Below are 14,015 nucleotides of genomic sequence, written 5' to 3' on the forward strand. Positions count from 1 at the left end.
ATCATATGGTCCAAGACATAGTTGACATGAATGTATATCCTTCTCTTTAGAAATGTTTACATTTAAATAGAAGTTTTCATTGTAAATATTTTTTGAATATTTTTAAAGTTTTAAACTAAAAGATATCTTAGAAAATTTTAAAATCTATTTTCCTACTTTGCTATTGAAGAAATGAAAATTTAGAGAAGTACAGAAGTACAGAAAATTTAGAGAAGTGTCTAAGAACACAAAGCTAGTCCAGTCATAGAACTTACATGGAAACCTAAATATTCTGATACTTGACCCAGTGTTTTGTTCAGTGCACTGCATTGGTACAATTAAATTTTTACAACCAAAGATGTCTATTGTTTCAAATGACTTTCAACATATTTCAGGATCCAAATGTTTAAAGAAGACATATTGTGACTATCAGACCAGGAATGTACATTCTTTCAGTTTATAGATACTAAATATAATCCAAGACATAAATTGTGTTTTAGTTTCAGAAAAACAACACGTTTTTTTCATAAATATGTCCCAAATATTATATGAAAATATTGTTCCTTGTTTATCTGAAATGAGAACATAATTAGAGATCCTGAATTTCAATTTGCTAAATCTAGCAACCTTATGCAATCCCAAAAGATGATTTAATCGGTAAATGAACACAACTGGATTAGCAATTCCCACGTGAACAAGTAGGACACAACATAATGCAAGTTTGTGACTTTTTGTAAAGAAGAGATAAAATTATCATATTTGTAAAGGGCCAATATCATCATCATTATAAGCTCATCTTGGACTTATATATATTTGTGATATTAATAGTAATGATGGCTAACATTGCATATGCTCTATGTGTCAGACACTTTATAACTTTATGGATATTGTCTTAATGTTTACACAATCTAGTTTTTAAGTTCTATTACTATCCTCATCATATATGATGGCTTATATATGGGCTTATATCCACATAGGTTTATTTCTTGCTCATGCTATCATAATGAGCAGTAGTCTTGTTCCATGGAACCAAGTAGAGAAACAGCCTCCATCTAGAACATTCTGAGTCTTATGACACAGGCAAGAGAGACCATGGTGGAACTATGCCACAGCTCTTAATGCTTTTAAGTGGCACATGCCTCTTTCATTCACATGTCATTGGCCAAAGCAAGACACATATCCAAATCTGAAGCCAATGGAGTAAGAGAGTATAATTCTCCCCAATGATAGAGTGGCAAATAATGGGAGCAATAATGATATACACCTGATGAGGAAGCCAAGACATTGAGCAGTTAAGGGATTTGCCCATGGTCACATGGTAAGATTTCAGTTTGGGTAATTCTGAGACTATAGCCTGTATTTTTAACTCTCTATTTTGTCTTCTTTTGATATGGGGACAACAGCATGGACATTCACCTATGTCTGTTAGCTTGCAGACTGAGCATGTTGACTTTGAAAAGAAAAGAGCCTGGGATTTGAGTCATGCCAGGTGCTCCTGGCTGCCTCCCTGTGATGCCAGATTCAGAAATATCGGTAAGTCACATTGGGGACTTTGTTTTTCTGTTTTATGTACAAAACTGTAATTGAAATACAATGTCTTTTAGTAGTGTTATGTAGGGTTTTTTTTTTTTATTTATTTTATTTTTAATTTTTTTTTTATGTTAAATAGTGTCCTGCACTTTAAATAAGATCTATTAGCAAAGCCCAGATATTATAAGCCAGTGAAATGACATTTGGGTCCCAGATGTTTGTACACTTTTCCCTCACGATTCCCATGATTGCCAATGAGTGGTTACACCTCCTTTACAAGCTGAATAATACATCACACTTAAACTGACATCTCACCAGAGACAGAGTGCTTCTGCAAGGCCTCAGAGAGCCCAAGCTGTAGAAAATGAATGGATATTAAAGTGAAATATTAGGCCACATAGCGAAGCATAGCTTGTTGAATAAGAATGTTAAAATGATGTTATTAGCAAGTTAGAGAACACAATAAGGAGAAAACGATTATAACAGCTAGTAAAAAAATGACATCTTATGAAAAATTCATTTATTACTTTAAAGAGCTTGTTCATAATTGTAACTATTTTCCCATTGTGGTAAGAAAACATAAATCTTTTTTTTTATGCTCAGATAGGTAATTTAAAAAAAAACATTCTTTCAAAACTTAGATTTATTTGTATTTCTCTAATTAATGAGAGAAATAAATTTTACTCAAATCAGTATCAAGGAAAATGAAAATTTGCATATGATATTTCTGAGAGGAGATTCTGAGAACTCTTGTTTGGTCATGTAATTTTACAAGTATATTTTATGGTTTATCAGTTTATCATAAAAAGTCACTTTCCATTAAGCATTTAAATGATCCAGAGCAAGGCTTTGCTGAAGTGGCATTAGAAAAATTTCTATAAATCCAGGCTTCGAAATTTCTTTCTGGAAATGCATGTAAATCTCAAAGAGAGGATGGACTTTGGGTTTCATATCATGTTATATATTATTCTTCGAGTAGGTCAGGACATTTTTATTTGTGAGTCAATATGTTATAGGATAACTTGACTTCTCTTTGTAAAAATAAAAATAAGCCTAACAGAGAACAATGCCAAAAAGTCTAAAGTCATGTGTTTTAATACACCCTATCCTCCTCTGCAGAAAGAATATGCTCATTAAAAAAAAAAAAAATGTTTCCAGCGTGTTTTAGATTTATGGTGTTTAAAGTGCTAATACGCAGCCAACAAACACTCAATTGATGATAGTGAAAATTATGATGATGAGGGATAGAACCGAGTAATTATTTTCAAATTTAACTCTTATTGGAATCATCTGTAGAGATTTACAAATCCTGCTGTCTGAGTTGCATTCCCAGTGTTTCTGATTTAACTACCTTGGAGTGCAGCCTGGGCACCAGGATTTTAAGGCTTCCAGGTGATTCTAATATATAGCTAAGGCTGTGAATCACTGGAATTAGAATCAAGGGAGAAGAGCACACTGATTGAGTGGGACATATAGTGATCTTGTGGAAGTATTAATGGCTTCATTATTTTTGGTAAAGTTGCCAGGAACAATTACTTGTTCTCCTTTTTCTTCTCGCCCCTTCTTTTCCTTTCTCTATCATATATTGAGTCTTCATCCTTCTTTTCTCTTTCTCTATCATATGTTGAGTACTTACTATGACCAGAAAAAGCTTCCCACATGGATTCATTCACTGAGTCCTCAACAAACTAACACATGCTTTAGGTAATAATATTACAACTGTTTTGCAGATGAGGAAATGATGGCTAGATAGGTTTAGTAACAGGCTCAGTGTTGCACATTCGTGATGACTTTATGTTCCTGTTTTAAAGAGATGAGCCCATAAATGTATTCTGTTCTTATGAGCCTTATATCAGTGACAAAAGTGCCTGATTCACAGTAGTTACTGTTTTCTGAATTGTGTGTGTGTGTGTGTGTTTCTGAAATGAAAATACTTTTGAAAGTTTAGAGACACTTCTCTTCCTAAATACTCTCTCTCTAGTTTCTCATTTCATAGAAGCCAGTCAATAGGCAGTTATTACATAGGATTAAGCATGATTTTATATACAAATGTCTCTAAAGGGGAAGATGTGTTTGGGAACATATTTAGCTATTAAAATATTTTAACGTGATAATTAACACTTTTCAAATTCTCTCTGACCTATCCTTGGGGACATGGGTCAAGTCTAGTAAATAGTGGCAAGAAGGGGCAATAGAGATGCTTGAATAAGACACCATCCTTAGACTCCAGATGGACATAAAGAAAGTGAGATAGTTAAAATGAAAAAGGAAAGGACCATACCAATTTCTCTAATGATTCCTCTGCAGTCAGACAATGGTGATTTTGTAAAGGAACCATCTCCTCCTTTAAGCCTCAAACTCTTGTGCATATGTTTGCCAGAATTTTGTACACATTCATGTTATTTTTCAGTAACATTCTTGGTCTCATATACTTTTTAAAAACTTTAATAACATTTTATTTATCAAAATAAAAATTATTAATGAGATATTTTACCTTTTTTTAGTACTGAGTGTTCTAAATACACTGTTTTTATTTGAATTTTAAATTCATTTTTTAATTTAAATATAGTTGGTATAAAGTCTTATGTTGGTTATAGTAGTTTCAAATATACAATACATTTTGATACTTTACAATGTGATTATCCACTAATTCTAGTAATCATCAATCACCATGCAAACATATCACAGTATTATTGACTATATTCTCATTCCCCTTTTCATCTATCTCTCCATCTTCTCCCTTCTGGTAATCATCCTTTTGGTCTCTGTTTCTATGAGTCTGTTTTTGTTTCATTTGTTTGGTTTTGTTTAGATTCCTCATATAAGTGAAACCATATGATATTCATCTTTCTCTGCCTGACTTATTTCACTTAGCATAATACCCTCTAGATTCATCCATGTTGTTGCAAATGGAAATACAATATTCTATTGTATATATTGTATATATACCACATCTTCTTTATCTATCGATGGACACCTAGGTTGCTTCCATATATTGCCTATTGTAAATATAATGCTTTAATGAACATAGGAGTACATATATATTTTTGAATTAGTGCTTTGATTTTCTTTGGATAAATACCCAGAAGTGGAATTACTGGGTCATATGGTCTATTTATCTTTAGTTTTTTAAGGAATCTCTATAGTATTTTCTATAGGAGCTGCAATTCTCATGTACTTCTATATATTTTATCCAACAAAATTATTTCCAGCATGCACGTGGACTATAAGCAATTAATAGGTGGTTAGGGGAAAAAACATCTTAAAGTAATGGGGACAAGTCTGAAAATATTTTATGATGTAAATACAGTGAAATGCTGGTGTGCATGGATTATCTATCTGTGTATTAATCTATCCTACTTTCAGGAGAAAATATGAAAACAAAACTCATCTTTTTCAAAATTGTATCTTTTTAGAAAATTTTAACATTTCAATATTGCGATTGTGTACAAATGTAGCACTGGAAGTAGTTTATTTTGGTTTTGTGTATTCCCAATGGATATTAGGAGACAGCCAGTGATCATTTTCAAAGTATGTCCATGTTCACTGCCAAATAAGAAGCCACAAAATGAATCTCTGCCACAGACTAAGATTCTAGGAATACTGTCTTTAACCAATGAATGCTATTAAATATATAATATGAGGTCATGTGATATATCTTCTAAAATTGTCCTTCGAATTGCTTATTGCCAGTAAAATTCATCTCAGAAATCAATTGAGTCCAATGGGGTTTCTGTTGTTCTAAAAATTTTGAAAATGCTCTATTACACATATTTTTTCACAATTACTGCATCAAGATTCTTTTCACTTCTGGAATAACTGAACTGAGTACTTGTTGATGTTGGGATTTCGTTGTGTTTTTTTTTTGGCCTAAAAATGTTCCGTTATAAGACCAAGATGTTTTACTGACTTTAGACAGTTTTCGAAATCTTCAAAACAGTCCTCTTATATGGAAGAGTTATCTCTCTCTGAATAGTCATTCTCTTTATAAATAATCAAGGACCAGTTTGTACCCATGGAGGAAGACCTGATAAGCTTGGGGTAAAAGGCCTTATAAAGAGACTGAGGAAGCAGCTACCTGTGTTGCAATTCATGAATCATTCCCCTGTTTCTATTATCACAGATGAAATCTTGACATCTGTTGTAATAGAAAATAGCAGAGGCCTTGAGTCTCTGTTTCCTATTGAAACTCTAATTCAGTGTAGAATAAGCATTTACTTCATTCAAGGGAATTCTGAGAAAGATTCCTTCAAGAAATTTCAAGTTGAACTCTTTTTATTGCACAATGTTACAATAGATCTGGGAGACATTAAAAAAAAAAAAAAATCCTCCTAGTCTTCATTTTCTACATGACAAGTTAGAACAGGCACTTATTTTGTTACTGTCCTTGATACAGAAATAAGTGTTATTTGAGTCTTTCTTTTTTGAATTCTAGACTCTTAGTGTGCAACACTGATGTCCAGTTGATATACTGTTACCTATATTTTTTACTCCATCCTGTTAGTCCTTAATTTCACATGCCTCCTATCTGAGGGGAGTAGATACATAGTTAAGAGCATTTTAAACAGAACCAAGGATGTCGTCATTTTAATAAAAGTAAATTTGATCATAGAAAACTGTCTAAACTTTAAGATTCAGTTTTCTAATAAAATGGGAGATCTGAGTATCTAGGCGTTATTAAAATATAATGGGACTTCTTTCCTTGCATTGAATGTAAAGTGGTTTTGGAGGCAAATCCAAAAGGAGAATTAGGAAAGTATTTTGAACAATAAAAATCATACAGGAATAAGAATACTACTTTATAAGGTACTCTTTGAAAGGCTGTTGTTTTATGGATACCTAAGCTATGGAATGTTTCATAAAAATGTTCATTACTTCACAGCCAATCTTTTCATAACTCACCATATGATTGATTGATTTATTCCATAACTATGATGATTCTTCTCAACCTATATAGTCATGTCTCTGACAATACACAGTAATTTAGTTAGATCATAACAATTATGTTTAATATTTATTTATAAACTTAACTAAGGTTAGTTAAGCTGAAATAAGTAGCGATGGTAGTAATGACAGTGACAGAGTGTGTTGTTTCCAACACTCTAGGAATCATATTATTAACATTACACAGAATTAATCAATGAGGAGCCTGGGGAGCAATATGTGAACCCTAAGGGCATTTTAGGTTGATTTTATCCATAAACATCATTGACATATTATATTTATTTGTCCTAATAGTCAAAATTTTAGTACTGAGGCCCTGGGATGATATTAACTCAGTTTTATATTTTTGGAGGTTGAATTTAAAAGCATTATATCTTAGAAGTGATGCCAGCAAGATGACCAAATAAAATATCTCTTGCTCGTATCCCTTCATTAACAGCGATAATATGGAATCTATCCAAAGACAAAAGTGCCTGTATAGAAACTGTGGAATTGAAGTAGTCGATTTTAGAACCCCCGTGCAGTACCAGAATGAGGAGAGCTATTTTGAAAAGAGAGATCTGCATACAGGTAGCTGAAATATTGAACATTGTCTCGGCTTTAAACTTGGAAATATCTCTATACCCTTGAGAACCCATTTGACTTTGGTTCTGTCACCAATATATACAAAGAGACCCAGGAGTAGTCTCTTCCTTTTGTTTGTTGGGTAATAGAGATACAGACATTGGTCCTGACTGTGAGCACTGTCAGGACCAATGTCTGTATCTCTATTACCCAACAAACCTCCACCTCCTCTCAGCCTTGGTACCTAAGTCCCTGGAGAACACTTGATTAGAAAATTACTAGTGGCCAAGGGGGCCTTTACGGAAATCCAAGAGTCCATCAGAGAAGTTTCAGAATACTATTGGAGAAAAAAAGTCAAAGATTAGATACTTTAAAGAGGTCAGTAGGGACTGAAAGGGGTGACTGCTATGTCAGATGCAAATATGGCAATGCAAGACTTTGAAGAACATAAAAAACAAAACAAAACAAAACAAAACAAACAAACAAACAAAAAAACAAGGAAATATGACACCACCAGGGAACACAATAATTTTCTAATAACTTACTCCAAAGACATGGAGATCTGCAATTTACCTGATAAATAATTCAAAATAGTTGTTTTAAGGTAGCTCAATGAGCTAAAAGAAAACACAGAAAGACAATTTAATAAAGTCAGAAAAAAAATCATGGACGAAATAAAAGTTTACTAAAGGTAGAAGTCATAAGAAAGTGCCAAAAGATTCTGGAGCCGAAAATACAATGAGTGAAGTGAAAAAAAAAAAAAAAAAAAGTGCAGTAGAGAACATCCATAGCAGAATGGGTTAAAAGTGCAGTAGAGAACATCCATAGCAGAAAGATTCTGTGAAATATTAGAACCTTAAAATTATCCAGTCAGAGGGGGAAAAGTTAAAAAATTAAAAGAGTAAAGAAAGCATGTGTGAATTATGGGATATCATTGAGAAAAACAATCTGAAAATTATTGGAGTCCCACCAGGAGAAGAAAAGGAGGGAGGGCAGAAAGTTTATTTAAAAAAATAATGGCTATAAACTTTCCAAATATGGGGAGAGTTTCACATATTTGCATTCATGAAGCTAATAGGTCATCCCAAAATTTCAACCCAAAATGACCTCTAAGACGATTGTCTAAAATAAAAGACAAAGAGATATTTTAAAAGCTGCAAGAGTTAAAAAAATTATTTCGTGCAATAAATCCTCCATATGACTATGAATTTCTCAGCAGAAACCTTGAAGGCCAGGAGAGAGTGAGATTATATAGTTCAATGCACTGAAATAAAAAATTAAAAACAAAGAACTGAAAACCAAGAATACTTTACCTGGCAAATTGTCCTTCAGAAATGAAAGAAAGATAAACAAACAAAAGCTAAGGGAATTCATTACCACTGAATTTGCCTTATAAGAAATGCTGAAAGGAATTCTCAGGCTGAAAAGAAAGGATGTTAGTGACATAAAAACATGAAAATATACCACACACTGGTAGAGGTAAGTATATAAACAAATTAATAATACTATAATACTGTAATATGGTGATATGTTAATCACTTAACTCTAGTAGAAAGGTTAAAATATAAAAGTATTAAAAATAACTATAACTAAAATAATTCGTAAATGAATACAATACAAAAAGAGGTAAATTGTGACATTAAAAACATGAAAGGGGGAATAGAGTAAAGTTTTTGTATGTGATTGACGTTAAGGTGTTATCAGTATAAAACGGACTGTTGTATCTATCAGATATTTTTTGTAAGCCTTATGATACCACAAAACAAAAATCTGTAGTAGTACACAAAAGATAAACAGAAGAGAATCAAAGCATTTCATTATGGAATATTGTTTATTCATAAAAGAAGACAGCAAGAGAGGAAGAAAAGAATGAATAAAAGATACAGGAAAAAATAATTTAAATGGCATTAGTAAGTTCTTACCAATCAATAATTACATTAAATGTAAATAGGTTAAATTCTATAATCAAGGAATAGAGTGGCTGAAAGAATAAAAAAGAAAAATTTAGACTTCTGGTCAAGATGATGTAGTGTGTAGACTCTGTGCTCGCCTCCTCTCATGACCACATCAAAATTAAAACGAAACTACAGAGCAACCATCATTGGGAGTCTTGCTGAACAGAAGTCTTACGACTGGGGACATACAAGAGGATATTTTAAGGCTGGTAGGAAGGGTGGAAATGTGAAATGGGCTGGTCCTACTTCCATGTGTTACAGTTGAGAATCAGGACGGATATCTCAGCTGCAGAGGTCTCCCTGGAGGATTGAGGGGTCCTGGCCCCATGCTGATTTTTAAAAAATTAATTAATTAATTGTAAATATTAAAAAAATCTAAGGGGAAAGTAAGTGATATGTTAATAGTAATATTATCACTTTATTTTCAACAATGGAATGACCATCTGGATAGAAAATCAATAAGAAAACTTTGGATGTGAATTGTACTCTAGAACAAATGGACCTAACATATATATACAGAGCATTCCATTTAACAACAGCAAAATACACATTTTTCTCAAGTGAAAATATAATGTTCTTCAGTGTAAATCATATGATAGGCCACAAAACAAGTCTTAGCAAATTCAAAAAGATTGAAATAATATCAAGTATCTTTTTATGACTACAATGGTATGAAAATAAAAATCACTAATAGGAGAAAAAGTGAAAAATTTACAAAAATGGGGAAATTAAAAACATACTTCTGAACTATCAATGAATCAAAGAATAAATCAAAAGAGAATTTTAAAAATACCTTGAAAAAATGAAAATGAAATCATAACATACCAAAACTTACAGATACAATAAAAGTAGTTCTAAGAGGGAAGTTTCCAGTGATAAATGCCCACTTTAAGTAGAAAAAAATAACTCAACCTAAATTTACACCTCAGAAAATTAAAAAAAAAAACACCCCAAACCAAAAATAAACTAAGACCAAAGTTAGTGGAAGAAAGGAAACAAACAAACAAAAAAGAGATCATAAAACTAAGAGCTCTTTTTTAAAAATATAAACAAAAATGGCAAGCCTTTAGCTACATTAACTAAGAAAAAGAGAGAAGACTCAAATAAAATCATCAATAACATGAGACATTATAACTGTACTACAGAAATACAAAGGCTCATAAGAGACTACTATGAAAAATCATGTACCAACAAATTAAATAGGCTAGAAATAGTTTAATTTCTAGAAATATATAAACTATCAAGTTGAAAACATGAAGAAATGGAAAATCTGAGAAGACCATAACAAGTAAGATTGAATCAGCAATCAAAATCTCTCAACACAGAAAAGCTCAGGGCCGGAATTTCCTACGTATATTTAAAGGAAAATTAATGTCAATTATTCTCAAACTCTTCCCAAAAATGTAAGGAAGGAACACTCTCAAACTTTTTTTTTTTAACCAGGCCAGCATTAACCTGATACCAAAGTCTGATAAAGATACTACAGGAAAAAACAAACAAACAAACAGACAAAAAACCTCTAGTCCAATATCTCTGATGAATATAGATTAAAAAAATAAAATATTACCAAAATAAATTGAGTAGCATATTAAAAGAAGCATATACCATGATCAAGTGGAATTTATCCCTGGGATGCAAGGATACATATATTTCAACATATTCAAATCAATAAATGCAATATACCATATTAATAGAATGAAAGGTTAAAATCACATGATCATTTCAATAAATACCCCAAAAAAGCATTTGACAAAATTCAAAATCCTTTCATGATAAAAACTTACAACAGATTGAATATAGAAGTGTTCCTGGGTCATATGACTTACAGCTAATAGTCTCTCATTAGCAAAGCCTCCTTCCTCATGCATCTTTATTGTCTCCTCTGAGTCGTTTGCTACGGCTTACAGATGCAATCTTTCAATTTTAAAGTGTTTTTATGATCTTGTAGGTCACTTAGTCATAATGATCATTCTTTGTCCTCTCCAACAAAAACAACAATTTTCTAGGCCTCTTTTCTCCTAGTTATCTCTACAGCACACCATGGTGTCTAACCAACTAGGATACAATTAAACCATGGAGAGGAAGTTCTCACACTCATGACTCAATCTTGTTGCTCTAGACAGATAAATCTAATCAATCAGATATGGCATCATAAGTCTGAGCTTTATTACCTCTTTCAGAGACACCAAAAACTGTTTCCATTTTTTTGCTTACTCAGCATCTGGATGAGACATGAGAGGCAGCTGGAGGATCAGAATTCTCTTTCAGCCACAACCAGATATCATGTGGCTTTCATTGGGAAGGATGATTCCATTAATTTTAATAAATTTAATATTTTTTTTTGACAAAGTTACAGGAGACTCCTGTGGCTATTCTGTGGGAAAATAAGAATAATAATACATTTGAGGGTCAGGATTAATTGACTACCAAACATTCCCTTGCTTTGGTCTGTATAAGGGAACTAGCTAGCTTTGTTCATATTCATCCCTAGAGGTCTGAATAAACATTTCATAGTATTCATTTTATTTCAATGACCTGGTAGTCATCAAGATGATCAGTTCTTTAGGTTTTCCTTCAGCATCATATGAAACATGTTAAGACATTTCTTAGGCCTCTGAATCTAAATATGTTGTTAGCAAGAATTAATATATTTATTCTATATCTCACCTCATACACTAGGCATGTAGTAGACAGTTGGAAGATATTTTTTGACTAACTGGCTATTTGACAGATCCACGACACTGTTAGTTTTAATAAATGATCATCATTACCACTTTTCCAGTATGCGAAATGTCTTGGAATGTCTCTGGACATTTCTAGCAATTAATTTGATTTTGATATATTTTTTAGTATATTTCTACCCTCCAAACAGCTGCAAAAATCTGAATATTTTCAATAATATTCTTCAGAGATCAAATGTTATTTGAGGAACATCTAAAAAATTAACAGTTTTCATCAGAATATACTTTATTGTAATGCAGATACAACTTCTTTGGAGGAGTCTATCTTTACAAGGAGATAGCATTTTAGTTGAATAGAGTTTTCCATTGTTTTACTCAAAGCCTAGATAAGAAATGCCTACCACTAGCCATACGGATAGAAATATTGATTTGCCAAGTAAAGCTTAAAAAAGGTGATCCTCAATTTCATTCATTGAAGAATGCATGCACTTCTTTGCAACTTAGCAGTTGATTTGGCACAATTTGTATGTGTATTAAAATGAAGAAATAGTCAAGGGTTTTCTGCTGAGTACAAATTCTTGCTTTATTGCCCTTTACATTTTATGAGTCAGTACCAATCATAATATTTTTTATAGTTTGAAGTTCGTATTAACTTGGTAGGAAGTTGGTGTTTATGTGTTTCACAGCTGAAGAAACAGACACTTCAACTTTTTTTTTCACGCCTACAGCACCTGGTCTTCCTAGGTGGTCTCCCATCCAAGTACTAACCAAGCCTGACCCTGTTTAGCTTCTGAGATCAGATGGGATCGGGCATGTTCAGGGTGGCATGGCCATAGATGACACATCAATTTTTAATTTGTTTGGCCAAGGTCATTTAGCTGGTGAAGCAGAGAAATAGACAAAAGCCATTTCCACTAGACTCTCATGATAACATTCTCTGCATTTACCCAGAAGCATTACTTACTAGCTTCTAGATTTCATAGTTGTTAGGTGTTGCATTTTTAAAAATGTTTTGGAATTTCTTTGAGACATGAGGGAAGCAGTCATCCTATCTTTGTTGAAAGTGAAAGGCATGTGAATGATCCAATCTGTGCAAACATCATGACCATGTGGTTAAGCCTTCTGTGGGTTCCCATATAGTGCTGACTTGTGCTGATGAGGGCTATGGCCTCTCTTGAGAAGAGGTGATACACTTACTTTAGTAGTCTTTTACTCAACCATGGACAGTTTGTTTCAGAGGCTGACTCCCTGGGGGGTGGGGGGGGAAACCACCAACTCCAAGAGATGTTTGCTTTTACTAAACAGATTTATGTTTTGTACATAGTTTTGCAACTAGAAAACATGCAAAAGCTGAAAATTCAATAACTCCAGAGAGGAAAGGAGAATCTTGAGGAGAAATAGGTTTCCCTTCCTTCATCACAGGTACTATTGACCTTTTTAAAATCAAGACATTGAGATTTGAATTTGATGTCAAAACTAAGGGTGAGAGTATCATCTCTGACAAGTCAGACTTCTGCCCCTGGGCTGATGATCAATCTGAATTGTGTTGCCAGGTCTTTGACCTATTCATCCTTGATACAGCAAAGGCATGGAATATAGTAAAGATGTAACTGTGAGGAAAAAATGTGAAAGGCTTCCTCATTTTCTGCCACTGGAATGCTGTGAAATTTGGGGTTCATTGTAAGGGAACATTGTAAAGTTTTATAAGCAGTTTTATAAGGTTCATTGTAAGGGAACATTGTAAAGTTTTATAAGCAGTAAAGTTTTATAAGCAGTTTTCCACCATTTAATTTTTAATACAGACCCTCCTAATGAGATGAGAATATACTCTTTTCAGTTTGGTGCCTCGTGAGTAGAAGGCCAACAGTCCCACCAAAGTCCTGCACTATTCTTCAGATCTACTTTATTCTTGGATTTCCCTCAATGTACATTTTTAAGGATTTAAATGGTAATGACTGCCATTTGTTAAGCACCTCCTATGTTAATTATTTTATAAACACAATCTCATTTAATTTATATAACATGTTTATGAAGGAGTTGTTTTTATAGATAAGAAAGCTAAGGTTCAGAGAAAGTAAGTATTACATTTGCTGCTTATCACATTTAATAAGTTGTGGAGCTGAGATTCCAGCCCAGGTTAGTCTCACAAGAAAGACCATGTTATTTCTGTCATATTATGTTGTTTGAATAAACTTAGCTTCTAAACAACTGTTTTTTCCTCCCATAATTTTCTTATCATTTTTTTCCCAATTGAAGCAACATGTAACTGTATGCCACTCATATTTTACTAACAAACACTGTATTTTATCTTTGCTGAATTTTTAAGTCTGGGTGGATTTTTTTAAAAATATTTTTTATTTTC

The 14,015-nt window shown here is 32.8% G+C and overlaps 1 pseudogene; it reads right to left on the reverse strand.

Annotated features, from left to right (window-relative positions):
- Positions 1–12,372: 12,372 nt before the first annotated feature.
- On the reverse strand, positions 12,373–12,491 carry LOC112470451 (annotated as a pseudogene).
- Between the last annotated feature and the right edge of the window lie 1,524 nt (positions 12,492–14,015).

This window comes from Pteropus alecto, unplaced genomic scaffold (assembly GCF_000325575.1).
Source record: "Pteropus alecto unplaced genomic scaffold, ASM32557v1 scaffold3, whole genome shotgun sequence".
NCBI lineage: Eukaryota > Metazoa > Chordata > Mammalia > Chiroptera > Pteropodidae > Pteropus > Pteropus alecto.